The sequence below is a fragment of the Corvus moneduloides genome, chromosome 3, assembly GCF_009650955.1.
Source record: "Corvus moneduloides isolate bCorMon1 chromosome 3, bCorMon1.pri, whole genome shotgun sequence".
In the NCBI taxonomy this organism is placed as follows: Eukaryota; Metazoa; Chordata; class Aves; order Passeriformes; family Corvidae; genus Corvus; species Corvus moneduloides.
In genome coordinates this window covers 91,884,675-91,903,719 of record NC_045478.1, presented here as the reverse complement: position 1 = coordinate 91,903,719, position 19,045 = coordinate 91,884,675, and the positions used below count along the sequence as shown (strand labels likewise).

General features: G+C 41.0%; 1 protein-coding gene across 2 annotated transcripts in view; it reads left to right on the top strand.

Annotated features, from left to right (window-relative positions):
* The first annotated feature begins 15,805 nt into the window (after positions 1–15,805).
* Positions 15,806–19,045, top strand: part of MOCS1 (molybdenum cofactor synthesis 1) — a 30,703-nt gene continuing 27,463 nt past the window's right edge. Inside the window, exon 1 of one of the 2 annotated variants that reach the window (XM_032102758.1) lies at positions 15,806–15,879. The gene's annotated coding sequence lies outside the window, so the exon portion shown is untranslated. The remainder of the gene's footprint in view (positions 15,880–19,045) is intronic. The other variant, XM_032102759.1, reaches the window with a different exon arrangement.

Sequence of the window (19,045 nt, the reverse complement as noted above, 5' to 3'; positions counted from 1 at the left end):
GGAAACAACTGGATTACTATTTAAGGGTAAATAATAAAATTTGCATATAGTATTCAGGAAGGGATCACTAGAGCATGTACTTCCATGTGCACTACTAGCTTAAGACATCAAGCAGAAAATTGAATTATCCATGTCTGTAATTTCTCCTAGAATTTTGCATTATTCAACTCCAGTCTAAGAACCATGTGGTTTTGGTATATATTATTTCATATTTAGCACCTGTATGCATGAGTTTGATGAAAAGCTCATATGTAATTTCAGTATATGTCAGGAACACATTACTACCTAAATTCTGGTGCTTCACAAGAGGGTCTTGTAATTTCTATTTGACTTAGTGGTGTCAGGGGACAGGAAACAATTCTGAAGTGACTATTTTTCTTGCAATACTAGAGACAGCAAAACCCATTCTCTGAAGCAGTTTCTGACTCCTAGATCACAGCCTGCTTTCATACACCATCGTGTAGAATGGAAGTCCTCTTGTAATGCATCCCTAATTTGACTGGGATTGCATAGGCCTATGGCACCACCTAGCTGCAAACACTTTGGGTTTATTATTTTTTCATTTCAAACCCACCATTTTAATTTCACTAGCATTTAATTAAGAAGTAGGATAAGTATTTACTACAAATGTACTTATCAACTGTTCTATGGTTCCCCAGATGTGTTCCAAGTGTTCTGCATGTTCTGGATTATGTCACTGGTTTGTTACAGGATGGTGCCTTAATGGTTATCTACAGGCACTGACTCAGTGGAAAGAGCTCATTTGTCTCAGGCTCATGTCTAAGTACAAATCTAAGCTAAGATGCTAACTGGTATTTCCTCCTTCTGAACCAGAACACTTCCCGAAGTTATTTGTCTGTAAATCGCAAAGTTGTGTTATAACCCTAAACAGAAAAAAAAAAATAGGAATCTAACTACCAAAAAAAGATACTTATTTTACAGGAATTACAGAATTTACAGGACTTTACAGGAATTAAAGTAGGAATTTCAGATGTACTTTGGAAAAAAAGTTGACAAATTAGTGTAACCGTCTCTTCTTTCAGCTTCTCAAAAACATGAAAAATATATTTTTCAATATAAACAAACATCCTTTTTTTCAAGTTTATATGAAAACTTAAACACAAAAATTACACAATATCCTCAATATAGGTGTCAAAAGGAACATTCTTACTCAGTACAGAAGGGTATTTTGTCAATTTTCCTTAAAAATATAGACATTTCTATGTTAATCTAAGCCAATTATGTCTTTGTTTTGTTTCCTATGATGTTTCTTACAACCATTAAACAAAATCAAATACCCTGTAATTTGGTCAGCTCCACAGAGCAGGCTGGAGATACAATACATATATTAATATCTTCATTTCTTTATATGTTTCCCAGAAACCTTGGCATAAAAGAAGTAGAACTTGACATTTATAAAATGGATCTTTTATGAACTTGGTGGCCTTTGATACACTTACATTCAGAAAAGATGCTTGCATTGTAGCAGAAAGGTCTTGATGACTGAGTGATCATTATAGCATTAATAGTTATATTTGGTGAAAGAACAGCAGGCTGACGTTTTTCTTTGCTGATGTTCATCTCAACCAGAGCTCAGAAAAATGCCTTTGAGGAAAATGCAGTACATGCTTTAGAGAGCACAGAAGAGCTTGGGTGTGTCTTTTTTCCTTAGAGATGGCATTTTAGACATGTTAGCTTCCTTGTTTCTTTGCAATATGCACAGAAGATTTGCTTATGTCATTGCACAAAATTACTTAGCCTTATGAACTGTACAGATGCTTCTTTCTGTGCCATTATCAAAAGTCTTGTAGAAAAGTCAAAATGACAGAAATAGCACAGTCAGACATGCTTTCTCAGCATGCAGCTATCTCCTTCACATATCCTCTGGTCGGCACTTCAGAAGATTTATTTTAGAAGCTGAAGGAAGGAAAAGCAGGTAGTATCAGCACCGTCAATCTCATGCTCCAGATCTCAAAGAATGCTACCACAGACATGAACAAGATGCAAACTTTCTCCCCCAGAAAGTTTTATATTAACAATTAACCAGAATGCTATAACATTTTTATCAAGCACACTGATGTTTTTGCAGTATAGCAAGGTGAGCTGTTTGAACCAGAGAGGTAACACTACTCTGCATTTCATTGTTTCCAATGAATTGGAAACTTAGGTGCTGATTTCCCTGAACTGTACTGTACACAAAGGCTTTTCCAAAGCTTAAGTGAAGTTACTGCATCCTTCTTGGTGCAGGATTGCATCCTGACAGCTCTGGGCAACACGGCCAGAGAGGTGGACTCCTGCCTCCTCAGGCAGGAGAACCGATGTGCCAGAGCGCCCTAAAAAACATTATAGTCCAGGGAAAGGGGAAGGGGAAGCATATCATGTCCCTCCTTCCTTTTTCTTGTACTCTGTTACAGTCAGAAAGTACTTTGATATTTCATTTCTTTCACACTGCTTTACCAGAATCACCTTCAATTGAAAAAAAAACCAAAAACAAAAAAAAAAAACCCAAAGAAACAAAAACAACCCAAGAACACAAAAGGGAGAACATACAAAATAGATATTTGGCCATGAGAGATGAGAAGAGATTCTGTAATTTTGAATCTTGGTTAGAGGTACACACTGCCCAAAACATCAGAGTGAACTCCCCATGGAAAAGAGCAACAGGACATAAATATTAATTTGTTCTAGAATTCTTAATCTGATGAACAGGAGATTTTTTTTTTTTTTTTACCCCAAGTCCCTAAACAAATAACATTTGCTTCTGGTTAGACTTTGTTTTGGTATGGATATTATAAAAGAATCAAATAACTGATTATACTGATCATTAGTGGAATTATTTAAAATTAAAGTCCTTAATTATTTATTTTAATAGGACAGATTTTAAGAGATAATTTTGCTGAAGCACAGGCATGTAAGATATTGAATAGAAAGAATTTTTTCCTATTTTAAAAAATGAAAAGTGATTTACTCATGGAAGTAAGATAACTGTTATTTGCCTTCTGTACCTACTCCTGCAGTACTTTACATGATACAGTTGCTTCCAATGAGTTTGGATAGCCCTTATCCAAACAGGGTCATTTACATCCCAGTCAAGGGAAAAAACCCATAAGGATGACCTTTGAAGATAAGAGTCGCAAGAATATTGGGAATAAGAATTTTGCGAGGAGAAAAGCTTTGACCAGAAAAGAAAGCAATGCTTTGGAAATCCAAAAAATGAAAGTACAAAATTAGTTGGAAAACATTAATGTGCAGTGTTTACAAAAATAAATGGTAAAATGTTGCTTATTTTTATAAATAGAAACTAATACATGAAACAGGTGGTGCTGCTGCTATGTATAAAGATGGTATGGACTAAAGATAACTGATATATGAGCAAACAGTAAGTAATATGTTGTTCTCTGTTCTACATACATATTCTTACAGAAAGTGCAGTAAGGGAAAGACTATTAATATGGATGAGAGCATAGATAAAAGTGCATATTCAAAAGGGAAATAGGTGACCCCAGGCTGGTGGCAAAGCTATTTAAAAAGCTATCCCTTCTAGTCTTAAATGGTTCCATGAGATTTGAGAGTAGGTTATTATATTTTCTATGTAAAAAGGAAGTAGTGGCGTCATTCTGACAACTGATCTATTAGTTTGATCTCAGCTCATTAAGCACTATGCAAAAACACCAAAGAACATTTTGCTGAAAGAAAAGGCATAGAAAGAGATGGCTAGTGGAATTTTCCTCGATCTGCCTTCTGACTTCTCTGGTTAAATATTTTCACCAAGAATATTGGCTCTGTGTTCTGGTGCTCTGATGAAATTTGTTGCATACACTTTGCAGTAATTAACAAATCATAGGATATATTGAATAATAGATAAGAAAGAGGAAAAACTGGATTAGCACGGGGCCCTAAGTACTAGAAGTGAGATTAGATTAAATTAAATCACAGAAAACAGTAGGTCATACTTTAATATCATACATCATCACACATTCTTTAGTGATGAAATGACAGAAGATCCTGTGTTAACTAGTTAGTCATAGCCTGTCAAATACTAGCAACTTGATACGGTCTTCAAAAGAGAAAATACCTTTTGGGATCATATCAGAAAAGATACTTCCAGCAGCCAGTGTATTGAGAAAGAATGATTTTCAATACACAAGGCAAAGTTTGGACTTAAGCTTTTGGAAGGAGGTATCTTAGAAAGTAGTTCTAACCAGTTACCAAGGTGAATAAGAGGATTTTCTTCTTTCTTAATACTGGAAAATGTGCAAGAAAATTACCGGGTCATGTAGAAAGTTGATCAAAATACGTGCCATGTCTAATGGCGCTGGGAGCTTACAGCCCTGTTCTGCAGCCGAGCCTCCAGGCATCACTGTCAACAGTATGAAAGAAAAAAAAAGAAGAAGAGGAAATACATGGCAGGAAAAACTGCAAACACTCACAACATTTAAAGTGTCACTACAGAAGTGAACAGACCAAATACTCTCTCAAGGCACCCAAGTTTACAGACCAAAGATACCATATTAGAATGGGACAAAGATCAGAATGTTTCATTCAATCCTACAGTTCTGTTTTACCCTGTTAAAGTAACAGAGGATTCATTTGGTTTTGATTTTGCTTGCCTATTAATTACCTTAAAGGGAGTGCTTTATTAAGGATTTGTTCTAGATTAGAATTTTCTATGCCAGTCAAGTGTTTTGATAGCACAAACACACTACATGGAAGTAATAGTCATGACTCACTATTAGATAGTGATTAGAGAAGGTGGTGCCAATCCAGTTGGGTGGAAATATAGGGACTATCACCAGATCCTGCAGGTTTGGAGGTCACTCTTTTTTTTCTTTTTTTTCTTTTTTTTCTTTTTTTTTTTTTTTCTTTTTTTTTTGTTTTGTATTTATGTCTCTCCCCCACCTCTCTTGCCCTTTTCTCATCACAAATCTTGCTAAATCATAACTACACTCTTCAGGACAGGTACCGAGTCCTCTGATATGGGCATAGAGTGCATTAGCAAAAAGAATTTGGTATGCCTTTCCCTGTGACAGGGTTTTAGCAGGACTTGTTTTGCTCTTGCTTGGATCCTTCTGCTCTGTGGGAGTTCTGTGTGATGCTACAACCAACCAAGGAGGTCAGTCTCTTTCTGCTTCCCCAGAATATGTCCAGATAGCTACCTAAAGTACAAGCCCACAGACTAAGGTCCTGCAGGTTGATGTGCCGTAGTTGGTCTAGACTGCAAGGTCATCAGATCACTTTCCTAATGCAGAAAGTGAAGGATTCAGACATAGACATTCTGTTCCCTACCCTGGGCTCTCACACATCCAGCTGCTGGAGCAGTGAAGCGTTAGGATTCACCTTGGCTCTGTGACAGTGCTTTGGCAGTTTCTCTTCAACATTACTTATTCATCATCCCTAGGAGCTAAATAAATGAATGGCATGATTAACAAGTGGGACAGGGACTGGAGGATCCCACATGCTGGGTCATAATGATGAGAGAAGGCAGCAGCAAGCACAAGCAGTAAAATTAAGCAAGTATTCCTAGTTCATGTCCTTAATGAGGACTGTTTGGTCTATGTTAAGATATCTTGTCACTCCTTCCAAAACTATGATAGCAGCACATGAGCACAATTCAAAGATTCCTGGGCTAGCAGTCAAGTGGTAGCTCCAGAAGCAGAACAATTTAATCAGTGTTTTGCTGCATGCACACAAATTATCTTTGTTAGGATGCAGGTGCTGTGGCATTAATTCTGTGCTTCTCTTGATCTGATCTGATCTGGTAGCTCTGCAGATCCAGGCAGTGTACCCTGTGATTGTATCTTCTCCATTAGCTTCAGCTTAGCAGGGTCCTGGCCCTGCTGTGTTGTGCAGTGTAGATAGTTCTCTAGCTTGTAAAGAGTAGAGTTACTCCTTGGAAACCTTGCTGACACCACAAGCTGCTGTTCAAGACAGTTATCTTTCTTAAGATGTGTAAACTGAAAAAGAAGTTTCTCTGGACTGATGAGAAATGAGTTGCTTTTATATTTGTCTCAAAGACATGCATTGCTAAAAATTCAGTACTGGAAGAGTAATCTGAACTAAGTAGGTTTCATGTTCTTCATAACTTTGTCAAATATCACAAAAAATGTAATGAAACTCATACAAGTGAGTGAAGGTAAAAGAAATTAGGTTCCCATAAGGAAATGTGAGAATTTGATTAGACTGTTTAAATCACAACACCTTAGAAAATTTAGGGTAAAGAAAAGAAACAGTAAGGAAGACATTTTGTTTAATAAGTCCTTGTTGCTGTTATCAACTGTCATTGGGACTGGTGTACATATTCTAACAAAAGACATGACAGGGAGAGTCAAATTTCCAGACTGGAATTAAAGTTCCAAGTGTGGTCTTCTGAAATTACAGGTAATGTGGTTATAAACAATCCCTTTTGCCAGAGTCAGGGTTGTACACAACGGAAAAACCCAGTTAGAAAAGACATCACTTTTTCAGGTGGCAGTAGTGGAACATCACAGGATTGCAATCAGAGTTCCTAACCAGTGAAATGCATTACTCTTTCAGACAGCAAGGCTGTCCTGCAGGTATTTGCAATGGGTTTTAAACATCTTCTGTGACTATGACTATCTGTTTCTGCTCACTAATAGATCCTCACATGATAACTCGTTTCTGTCATTCCCCCATCTCAGATGCAAAGCAAGTAGATATGAGGGAAGGAATTTAAAGGGAGGGAAATAGAAAATTAGAAATAAGGAGGCTAGAAAAGGAGATGGACAGCAGGACAGGTGGGTAAGAAGTCCTGAGAGGAATTTAAGAGAATGGAAAAGATAAGAAGACACATAAACATTGAGAAAGACATGTATGTAAGGGAATGATTTAAGTGTGCAGAGATGGATGCCAAAACTCGTGCTATTTGTTTTGTCTCTAAGTACTTGATTTTGCAACTTCAACATAGGGATTGGCTGTTGAGGGGAATACCCTATAACTCTGTTATTAAAAATAAAATAAAGGGGAATACTATTATCCAAGAGGGTAGACTCAGATGTCCAGTGTTGGGAATTTCAGCTAATTCCCTCTGTACCTTGGGACTGATGGTCTTTCTTGCACCCCTCTCCTTCCTATCATAAGTACTCTCTCTGCTTTTCAGAAGGTACTATGTTGCACTGCAGAGACAGCTGAAGTAAACGTGGAGAAATCAATCTCTTGTTGAAACGCATTGGAAGTTTAACAAAACAATTACAATTAATTGAAAAGGTGCGAAATCATTTTAGAAACTTAAAGGTCAGGTTTAGGAGTGTTTGGGTCCAGGCTTCTTGACTGTGGTTGTCTTTCTCAGCTATACCTGAAATTTAGAGTAAATATGGAAATCAGATATCTCAATCCCACTTCTCTGCCTTGGTCTTGTTTTCTCCTTTTTCTCTTCTTTTTCTGCCATTCTGTGTTTAATTAGAGTGCTTATCTTTCCTCATGGGTGTCACATGAGTTCTGCATCTGGAGATGAAGGACTTGCACGACAGCAAGATGCGGACTGTCAGGTCAGCGCTGCCAAACCTTGTTGGATGCTTTTTGGAACAGGAAGATTTCATCAAGATAAAGCTGTTTTCTTTTTTCTTCTTTTAGAGGAAGAAACAAAGTTGCTAAAAACAGCAACACAAAACCCCTTGACTCTAAGTGTCAAGCTTAAAAAAAAAGTGAAGGTATTCCACTGGCTAAGATAGAAACACTTTTCAGCAAAAAAGACCCCATTCAGGTCAGCATCAAGTCAGCCTGTTCCAGTTTTATGCTTTGTTTTATAATTAATTTTCTTTAAGCACACAGCATTTGAAGTTGAAATAACTGGGTCAGGAGACCAGATTTCCAAGGCTGAGATTACAATGAATACTTCACTATGCATGAGGAAATATAAGGCAAATACGGTGTCCTACATGCCTTTTTCCTACGAAATAAATAACCCGTTCTCATTTCCCCACAACAGAGTATTTCAGAGGCCCAGTGGTCAGCCAGCCACAAGGGCTGAGCAATTAGCACTGTAGCGAGAGAAAGGCTTTAGAAGAACAACTACTACAGAAAATAAAGCCTACCCCTCTCCAGTGCTGTGGGCATAGCTGTCATAACCTTTGAAACCTCCTGCCTGATGGCTCTCTGAGGTTAGTTCGAGTGCCACTATTCAGACAGCTACAGCTACCTCTCAAGGGCTTGATTTTCTGTTATCTTAGAGGTTACGTATAATCACCGATGTGAAAGTGAGCGGCAGGAATCAGGAGAGCAGAATTCTCTTCTTCACTAGGCCCACTTTTCCACCCTCTAAGTAACTAAACACTCCATAACAAAGTAATGATCCTCTCTCCAAAAACTCAAATTAAATTCTTCCAAGGCATTGTCACATTTTTACCTTTTTTTTTTGAAACACTACTTAGAAACTGGCAATACTGAAAACATTGGGAAGAGGAGATCAGAGAACAGAGTGCATAACCAAACAGCTTCTTTCTATCTTTCTCTTACAATATCATAGCCAAAGATGCAAAAGATGGAAATATTCAGTGAGATTTGTTTTATGGAATCACAATTCTTTATTGTGATTTGCAAGAACTCAAAAGAACTGAAGAGCTTAAGGAATCTGAAATGACAAAGAGAAATAACAGTGCAATGCTAAATCTGGAAGTGACTTAACAGCATCTGGAAAAATAAAGTGTTTGATATAAGCATTGGGAAAAAATGCCAACAGCCTCCAGAGATGCCCTGATATTTTTTGTTTTGTTGGGGTTTTGTTTTGTTTAATTTTGTTTTGTTCCAGTTTTCTGCCTTTTGATTTTTCAACATGGTAAATCTCTTTGGATAAAAATTAACTTTCTCAGAGTGATTTTTGTTGCAGATTCACTTACCTTAACCAGATGCTTAGCAGACCGGAAATTTGCTTTTTTGCAGCAGTATAAACCTTCTTGGTTGCAGAAAAAAGTCCTCTCCCAGGTAAACTAAAGACCTGGCTAGGAACACTACAACATCATTTTGAAAGGCAAAATACAAAGCAGATATACTTCAGATAAGGAACAATTAAGTTCCTTAATGGAATTTAATTGATTTCCAAGTCACATAAAACTCTTCCAGCACAAAAAAGTCTTGAAGGTCTGTGATCTTGCTTATTGTTTTGTTGGGATTTGGAGAAGGGGTTTTGTTGTTATTGATAAAACTTCTTGCTTTGATGCAAATTAAATGAGAAATGCTAACCACATTTCATCAGATCATATGTCCAGCTGTTTAACTAAATTAATTGCTGTTCCAAATACAGGGAGCAAGAGAGCAAGACAGTACCAGTATTGGAAAAGATTTTTTTTTCTTTTTTTCCATAATGCTTAAAGACCAGTATGTTTCTCTTGGAGCAGTGAAGGCATAATTCCTTCTCTTAGAGTAGATGAAGACCAAAAGTTGGATCTGCACTTCAAGGGAAATGGAGGACCATGATTTGTTTTGTCCAAAATACGGCAGAATTCTCAGTATTGAGAATCATCTCTCTGACCCTGTGCCTGACTCCTGGAGTGTCAGTTGTGCTGCTACATGAGGGACCATCACAGACAACCAGTAGAGTTAACTTCAGTCCATAAAGTTAAGCAAGATTTTTTTAATGTGGAAGGGAGCAATGGGAGTCACCCACACGATGATAGGGTAGAGCATCAGGAGTAAAGGTCACACAAAGGAGAGGAAAAAGAAGTCTCCTGGTGTTTTCTAACATTCAGGTATCTCCTTTCACCATGCCCTTAAATTCAGTCAAATACAAAAAATGTAAGCATGCTAACAGATTAACCCCAATCCTATACCTGGAGCTGCCTGGGGCAGAAAAAGCCCACATAGAGTTAGGCTAAGACAATGTATGACTTTGTCCAAACTTTCCTTTGGTTACACCTATGTCCACCTGATCAGATGGGAGTGTTATGTGACACTACATTAATTCTTCTCACAGTTCTCAGGCATTAAGTGCAATAAGCACACAGTCAGACCAGCAAAAGTGTTATCAGCCCATGAATGGACTGTTTGCAGGGAATGTTGTGTAAGGGTGGAACTGTGCAATCCTGCTTCAGATAAACAGAAGTTTTGGAGCTGGCCTGCACAGAACTCCCAGATTAAAAAAAAAAAAAAAAAAAAAAAGAAAGAAGAAAAAAGAAAAAAAAAAGGAGCACACAAAGTGCTACATTGTGTAACACTCAAGGTGGGATGATGATATTTCATGTAAAGGAAGGAAGCCAAGAAAGAAGGGTATGGTCGTGCATAAATGATGAGGTCAAACACATTAAAAATCCTTTCCTCCCTCCCTTCCTCCCTCTCTCACTTTCTCTCTCTTTCCCTCCCTCCCTCTCTCTCTCAAAAATCTTTCCCTCCATCCCACTTCTTTTTTTCCTTCTTTTTTCCTTAATTTTGTCCTCTTTTCTAATTATATCAACCTCTGCTTTTTATGCATTTCTTGATTCTCTTAATCTCCTTGTTGTGTGGCTTTGCAAAAGCATGGAGGAGTAAACATATTCTTTGCTTTAATGTGTAGGATCAGTTGGATTTCTCAGTATTATACAGCCCTTTACTCTGGATACTGCTAGATACTGCTCAAACAGCGAGTGCAAACAATTTCAACACTGTGAGTTCACAAATATTAAATTAAATAAAATAAATATTAAAATAAAATTTTAAAATGAGGTTTTTTTCATGGTTGCGAGCAGAAAAGCTGAATGACATCAAAGGAAATGCAGCAAAGGAGGAGGGTAATAAGATGAGTGAGGAGAGGGTTTCTCCATCACACTGAAGGTAAGGAGGGAAAGCACAAGACAGCATTGACACATATTTTCTAACCAGCCTGGCTGCTTCCATACCAATTATTTTCAGACCAATTTTTTTCTGATTTCTTCTGCATCTGTGAGAGTGCATCTGTTTCTGTGGCAGCCTTGGCACAGGAATTTACCAAATCCCTGCTTGTAAGTCTGTGTGGTTTGTGACACATGTTTTTTAATTCCATGGAAGCAGCATGTTCTAGAGAACGGCAAATGTTATTTTGTGTCAGCTACCAGGAGGAAACACAGGAAGGCTCTCATGCCTCTTTGTAATGAGGAAAGCAAAGTATAGCAGAAGCCTCTGCTGTATCAGCTCCCTAGGATTTCTCAAGTGTAGGCAAGAATCATTATGCAGGAGTGTGCTTTGAACTGAAAAATGCCATGATGCTCCTGAGGAACTGTAAGACATTCTATGGTAGTCATTTGTACCTCACATGTGCCCTGAAGTTTGACAGTGAATCTTTTCGTAATAGTTTCTTTTAAGAAGGGCCTATGTTGTTCACGAGTAACAAATGTGGAGAGGGGTATGTTCTGCTGTTCTGCTCTTGCAAGAGATAGACAAAACAGTGAGTATGTCTTGCAAGTTTTGTTATTTCATGCTCAGTTTGCAGGAAGCTGGACATTGAGGCTTTCCCTTGGCGTGCACTCATGCAGTCTTTCAGCACTTTCAGCACAGTCTTTCAGCAGTCCCAGCACGAGTCCTGACTGTGTTCCAGCTCCACGTGAGGACAGGATTAGGTCTTCCACTTTGTCCCGGTTTCTGTTCAGGCATGTAGCCCAAAGTTTCAGAAAGGTGTTGAGTAACTCTTGATGGATGCCTAGTTTTGACAATGAGGCAACTGTGATTCAGTGTGGCAGATGCATCCAGCTCACAGCCTGAATTCTCCCTTGAGACTTTTAAGTCATTACTATTTTATTAGTAACATATCTCTAAAACTTTGTTCCGTGCTTATTTGAAGCATGAATAACACTGGAAGCAGCCCAATACTTTGCATTTTTATATTGTTTTAGCATACGCTCCCACAGGATGTGGACTGGACTCTGCCCTTCAATTGCCCGTGTGGGTTTAACAGCCCTTGGCAGGCACGCAGACCTTTACAAATGGCACAGTGCGGAGTCTTTCGGGGAAAGTTAGCTAATCCCTGGATGTGTACAAGTGCTGAGAAAGACCCACCCCTAAGGCATTAAGTGTGAATTCAGCAAAATCTTGAAACAAATAAACAGGTAAATAAGACAGGGCTAATCTAGGGTCCCTGGAAGCCAGAAAGGAAGGCAGCAGCAGGAAGGGCAGGAAATGTCTTTCTTTGGAATCTGGGCTAAATAATTACCCTGCGCCAAAGACAAGTGAATGTCTTCACGATGTCTAGAAGACAATAGAAATACCAGTGGCAAGAGTTTCTGTGAATCCTAAAACTGCTTTGAGTATTGAGATAGGTGTTATTTTGCCAGGGTAGAATGTCATGCCCAACTTTGGTTACAATGCAAGGGTGTGACACTGCACAGCATCTTGGAGTAGATACACAAACCCCAAACCCTTAATTATTTTCTGAGTACTAGTCCTTTGGATAGCTGCTGAAAAAAGCAAAGAAATCAAACCTCCAGCTGCTGTCTCAGGTGCTTATTCTTCATGACCTGTGACATGCCATGACACAACACAACGTGACACAACATGACAGTACCCCAGCGAAGTTAAATGGAATCATCTCTTATGCAGATGCTCCTATTTCGTTACATATATTTCATGGCTTCGTTTAATGGTGGGCAAGTGTTTCTGAAAATCAGCAGTAGATATTTCTGAGAGTAAAAGGTTGCCTTTGGAGGTGTAAAAGCTGATTTTATACTGGTTTAATGAAACGTGCTTATATTTGTACAATCTGAAAACTAAAAAAGATTATAAGGCTTCAAGTATACAAAGACAATTCATTACTTACCTTTCCAGATATCCTGAGCACCACAGCATTCAACTAGACTGCAGATGCTGATGAAGCAAGGATTAAGTTTTTGTTTCTTGATGAGTTTATAACAAATTTTCATCTTTATTCATTGCACATCTAATCAAACCTCTTTTGCAACTGAGAATTTCACTGAATTGAACAATTATTACATTTAATATGAAGCTAAAGTGCCTTCTGTATTTCAACTGTCATTATCACTTGCTCTTCAAATAAATCCAGAAAATCCTTTAATTACAGTTATTCCAGTTCTACAGGGAGAAGCAATGCTTCATAAAGCTACTATAAATGTCAACAGCAAACTTGCTTCCTCAACTTTTGAAAATTGTAATTTAAACCAGTATTTTGGTCCGTGTATATGTTACCTTGACATCACACTGGTGGACATGGCTTCAGACTGGATATTTAGCCACACTGTAGGTCACTCAAGCCTGTATTTCTTTTCAAATGGCTTAAGCTTTGGGGGGAAAAAAATAGCAACATGGCCTTAAGTTTTCCTGTTAGTCTGTAACCAGTCTAAAGACTGAAAAAAGTCTAAAGTCTAGAGTGAATTGGACAGAAAAAGGGATTTTGCTACAGAGCAAAGATTTAAGTATAACCTGACTAAACAATTGAATCTGTACCAGCACATAAAACTTTGTCTGGAAATAATGGCTGACACAAGCAATTGTAAAGCCTAGTTACTCAAACATCAACAAGTAACGCACAGGTCAAACACTAAAGGATTAAGACTGTGCAAAGAATTGATAATCTGTTTTCAACCAGTAGTTGCAAATTAAATACCCCTGACAGCAATTTTGTAACGGAAAACAGAATTCTTTTAGAATGGAAGTCTGATCATAGAGTAGAATGGTGTATAAAATTGTGAGTTTTACTCTTAAGACCTGCACAGTTCTAAGTCTAAGAGCAATAAAAGTCATTTAGGGAATCACATGGCTTTTGGAAGAACAGCTGACATGATTCAGGGAAGGAGATCCAGGGAAAATTTGGGCACCCAGCCAAGCACTCCTTTCCTGTGTAGATCAGGTTCAGAACAAGTGCCTCCAGTTCAGTTTGGCAATGGGTGACGATGCTCTGCAGACCCTCACCTGGAGGTGGACATCAGGATACTGGACTTTTCATCATGAGCCCCTTATCTGTGAAACACTGAGAGCATGGGGGAAACTATATTAGGCAGGAAAACTGAAATACTGCTTTCTTATGCCTCATAAGATCCACTATGCCTCACTCAGTCCCTGTGCCTATCTTCTGACAAGGTTGTACAGATTTTACTTGAGACTGGTGCTGGGCTAGAGTTGTTGTTTCCACCAGAAATGTTGCCCAACTAATGATATTCCTTATTCCCAGTCCTCTGGCAGCCTTGCTGGGATATGTACCCTGCATGTGAGTCCTTCGATGCCCATGTTTCCCTTGAAGGCAACTGGCAGCGAGAGCTCAGGCTCTACACTTGGCTTTTAAAGGGCTGAGGTGGGGGTGGGGAAAGGCAGAGAGCAAAGACTGTCAGCGCAGGTTTTGCCCTTGCTGCTGAGGGCTGTGGGGCTTGTCACCAACGAAGAGAGTGAAAGGCCTTGAGGGGAAGCCATATGAGGAGTGGCTGATGTCTATATAACTTAGGTCAAAGTTACAAAATGCTTATATAGCTTCGGTTATAAGCTACCTATGTAACCTAATAGCAATATAACCTAAATCATGACTTTTTATCAATATAACCTGAAGAATATCAATATAACCTGAATCATAGCCTTCTATACTTATATAGCCTGGATCATAACTTCTATACCTATATAACCTGATGCTTTTATAACCTGAATCATAACTTTTGATACCCATATAACCTGATATGAATAACTTTTATTATACAATGTAATGGCTAGTATATAGTTAACTAGTTGCTTAAATGCAAAATAGACAAAAAGAGAGAGAGAAAAGAAAACCAGCTTGCCAGGTGTATAGTTTTAGAGGTAGATAAGTGTAGTACTAATGAGAAATGGGCAAGTGCAAAGCCAATTCGACACAAAACAAAGAATTTAGGCCAGTTAAGACCAGATGGACCAAGGAGCACCATAACTACACATGCCTCGAAGACAAAGTTGAAAAGATCAAGTGTGAAGAAGACTTTAGAAGCCTTCATCAAAGACCCCTGAATTGGGGAAGCACAAGCACAGTGCAAAGAATTATCTAATAACCATGAGATCATGCTACGTAAATTAGTTCCTGCGCATATGTGATGATGTTGTAATGACATAGCAACACTAAGCAAAATTTACTGTATAAATACGCCACAGCGCTTGACAAAGGCAGGTGAGTTAGGAGGAAAAACCCCCCTCACCACCAGCACTGCAATAAACAAATACCTGCTCTATATGCACCGGTCTATGGGGATTTATTTCTAGCCTATCTTTCGGGCATCACGGCTGAGGTCACTTGGTCTGATCAGCCTGGAGGAGACTGAGGGGCGACCTCATCACAGTCTACACCTTCCTCGTGAGGGGAAGCAGAGAAGCAGTGGGGCAGGCACTGATCTCTGCTCTGGTGACCAGTGACAGGATCCAAGGGAATGGCATTAAACTGTGTCAGGGGAGGTTTAGGCTGGACATCAGAAAAAGGTCCTTCACACAGAGGGTGGCTGGGCACTGGAAAAGGCTCCCAAGATAAGTGGTCATGGCACCAAGCCTGTCTGAACTCAAGAAGCGTTTGGACAATACTCTTGGGCACATGGGGTGACTCTTGGGGATGGTCCTACGCATGGCTAAGAGGTAGACTCGATGATCCCTGTGGGTCCCTTTCAACTCAGGATATTCCGCGACTCTGTGAACTGCCCGAGACCGCTGCCCCGGCAGCATACAGCGGTGGTGAAGGACCTTCGGGAAACGTCCCTCCGTCCTTCGGCCCGCTCCCCTGAGCGGAGCGGACTACAACTCCCGGCGTGCAGCGCGGCGCCGGCCGCCGGCCGCCGCTCCGATTGGCCGGCCCCCTCCGCCCTCCCCGCGTGACGGCGCGGGGCCGGCTGCAGCGCCCCCCGCGCGCCGGGGCAGGGCAGCCGCATGGCGGCGGCGGCGGCGTGGGGGCGGCTCCTGCGGGGGGCGCGCGGGGCGGCCTCGCGCCGCGCCTGCAGCTCCGGGGCGCGCGCCAGGGCCGCGGCGCAGGTGAGGGGGCGCCGGCGGGGCCGCGGGGCGGGGAGGGCGCTGGGAGCTGAGGGCGCGGGGCCGCCGGAGGTCGCGTTTGGGAGTTCGAGTGCCGGGCCGGTGCCTCGTCCGTAAGAAGATGTATTTCGTGGAGGGGCGCTCTGGTAGCGGTGGCAGCGCCTGGCGGGGTGACCGGGGGGCTTGGGCGCCGCGGGCGGGGGCTGCCAGCGCGTTCCACAGAAATGCAACCTGTCCGTAGAATTTTGCAACCTGTCCTGGACGGACCGGTGGTTTGTGCCCATGACCTGGGCACATGACCTGGTTCTCTATAGGGGGAAGAGTCAACAAAACATGTGGTAATACATAATTCTTTGTCCTCCCTTTGTTGAAATGTCACCCTTACTTTGGTGGTACGTGGGACACTCCGTATCATGGACCGAGCCGGTCCTGTGCTCCTGCCCAGCCAAAGAGAGATTACACAACGCTCTTTGATCAGCCTGGGTCAAAACCCGAGTGGTTTGGCAGCTTTCGGTGGTTGTGCTCCGATGGTCAAGCGAGCTTCGCACTGAACCTGTTCTGGTGCTGGCGCGAAGTGAACACAGGTGTTGCCTTGATACGGCTTCTCCCGGTTTAACTTTCGGTCCCTCGGGTGGATTCGGGCTCTTGGTGTCCAAATGCAGGCGAAAAAGCGGCGTGGAAAGGCAAAGGTTCTGTAACTGTGGCAGAAGGAGGGCATGGCACACCGAGCAATCCCAGCTGGGACGTGATTTATTGAGTTACTTGCAATTGCACGGCTGGCTTTAACAAAGAGAAAATAAGCTAAAGCTACTAGTTACAGACTCCATGTCACCAGAATTGAATGCATTCACTGCCACTTACTTATTTAGAGGAAACCAAATGGATTTGTGCGTTGCTTTATTGAATGTTTACTTGACTCAGAAAAATAGAAAGGTTATTGAATTTGTATTGTTTGTTTGTTTTCCTAGGCCATGAACATTTTTTTAAATTCTGATCAGAATTACTTTTCACTATTTTCTATACGTTGGGTACCTTGAACAAACATTCAGGAATACTTTTGAGAGAGCTTGATTACAACATCCGTCTGAAAGCCCTACCTCCCTAAGGGGCAAAACACCACGGTAGCTGGAAGAATGGGATGGGAAGTATGCATTTGTGGCATAGTAAATAGTAAACATGAGAAGTGTGCCAGGGCACGGCTCATATCCCGTGGGGCTTGAGAAGCAAGGTAGTGTAAAAACAAAGGCACTGCAAACTTAGCATCTATACAGTGGTAATATACTCGTTGCTCCTTTCTGTTCTCAGTCTCCTGGGATTGATGTGTAGAGAGGAGCAATTAGCGTTAACAGCCATAGGGGACAGTGAAATGTGCTTTCAAATGAGAGAACATTCAAACATTCAAAACAGTTGTGAATACTGCTTGACTGTCTTCTGTGCTGGAGCTGCGAGTAATCATGGGTTCTAATTAGTTTCCTGAGAATTCGGGGAGGGGGTGTGTGCAAAGGGGAGAAGAGAGCACTAGGCTATATTTCAGTCCCCTTTAAAATGGTCATTATAGCTATGGAAGGAAGAACTCTGTAACTCAGGAGCTTCAAGAGACAACTAAGAGGCTGTGTCCAAAGCCATCCATTGTAAGTCTTTAGGTTAGGTTGCAGACAGTGGGGTCAGTACAGCTGCTGTACTGGCAGTGTGTGGTGAACAATTTACTTGTATATATCTTGGTTTTTAAGGTACAGTTGTCAGTCTCGGAGATGTGCACAGAGTGGAGTTCCTTTTTCTAAGACTAGAACAGGGCACGTAGCAACAGGCACTCTGAAAGCAGCATTTTCACATTTGTTTGGTTGTTTCCAAGCACTTATTTGGATTTTTTTTTTTTTTACTAATTAAGAGTTAACAGTTTGATGCCATCCTACCATCTTGTATCCATGATAATATATGTCCAGATTGTATTCTTGAATTAAAACGATCATGTAGGATGACCTATTTCTACTAAAAAACTGGAAATCAGTATATTTTTTAAAATTCTGCTCTAGATGTATCATGTCCAGTAAGGGTCTTGATACAAAGTTTCACTTCATCTTTCTCCGTGTGCTCTTGTAGATCCTGTAATCCGAACACAACCTCCTGAAAATTTCTATGGCCACAGTGAAGCCTTCAGTGCTGGGATAAAGTGGAGAGCCCAGTTTTCCCAGAAAGACCTCATATGGCCCTAATTCTCAGCCAGTCGTGTCTGAAACTCTCTGTGTGCTGCCTCTCTGTTTTGTGGGTGGCCGGTAGCAGTCCCTGGGCAGTGCTCTCTGTGCCAGTACCCACAAGTGTAGCCTGCTGTTTGGGGTCAGCTGTTGGGCAGCAGCTGCTGAGCCCTCACAAAAACATTTGTCTTGGACTTCTCAGCTCAGACCTCATTCTGGCACTTGGCCTACTTAGGCCCATTTCAGCCTCTGCGGTTGTCTGATTTCCAGGTTGAACCAAGGACATTATGTCACCACTTCCCTACAGACTCAGACACTAAAGGTGAGGCATGAAAGAGAAGAGCTTTTGCTGAGTTGTGTCTGTGATGCTGCAGCAGTGTTAGGTACTACACTGAGACAGCAGCGCTGTGCACAAACCCAGCAAGACTGCAGGAGCTTGATGAGCCAGTGGGTGCAGGAGCAGCGCTAACAGTGTCATGGGTGCACAGGTCTGTGCAGAAGTGTCTGCAAGCTTTACTGTTTCCTAGTGCACAAATATCACAGGGGATGAAGTGAAGGTGGAAGAGTACAGCAAGAATAGTACTTGATCTTCAGCTTGATTAGTAGGTAAGAGTTCTGTCGTCTGCCCCCTTGTGTTTAACTGAGCTTTTCTAGTATCTGTCAGTTTGTGGTGTTCCTGCTGGTTATTGATACCTCTGCTGACAGCTTCCAATTTTGCTGCATTGTTAGACGAGTTCTCCTGGAAATCACAGGTGAATTGTCAGGTCTGAAGGGTTGACAGCTTGTCAAAATGTAGCTGCTAGGTGCAGTCATCTAAGCTCTCATTCTTTCAGTACTAGTATAGAACATGTGATTGACAGCCCAGAGGATGAACCTGTTTTTTTCACGGATCAGATAAAGCACACTGTGTGACAGGGCATACTCCTCCAATGTGCAGAAGTGTCTCCTGTCAACTATGGAGAGTGGGGAGTGGGGTC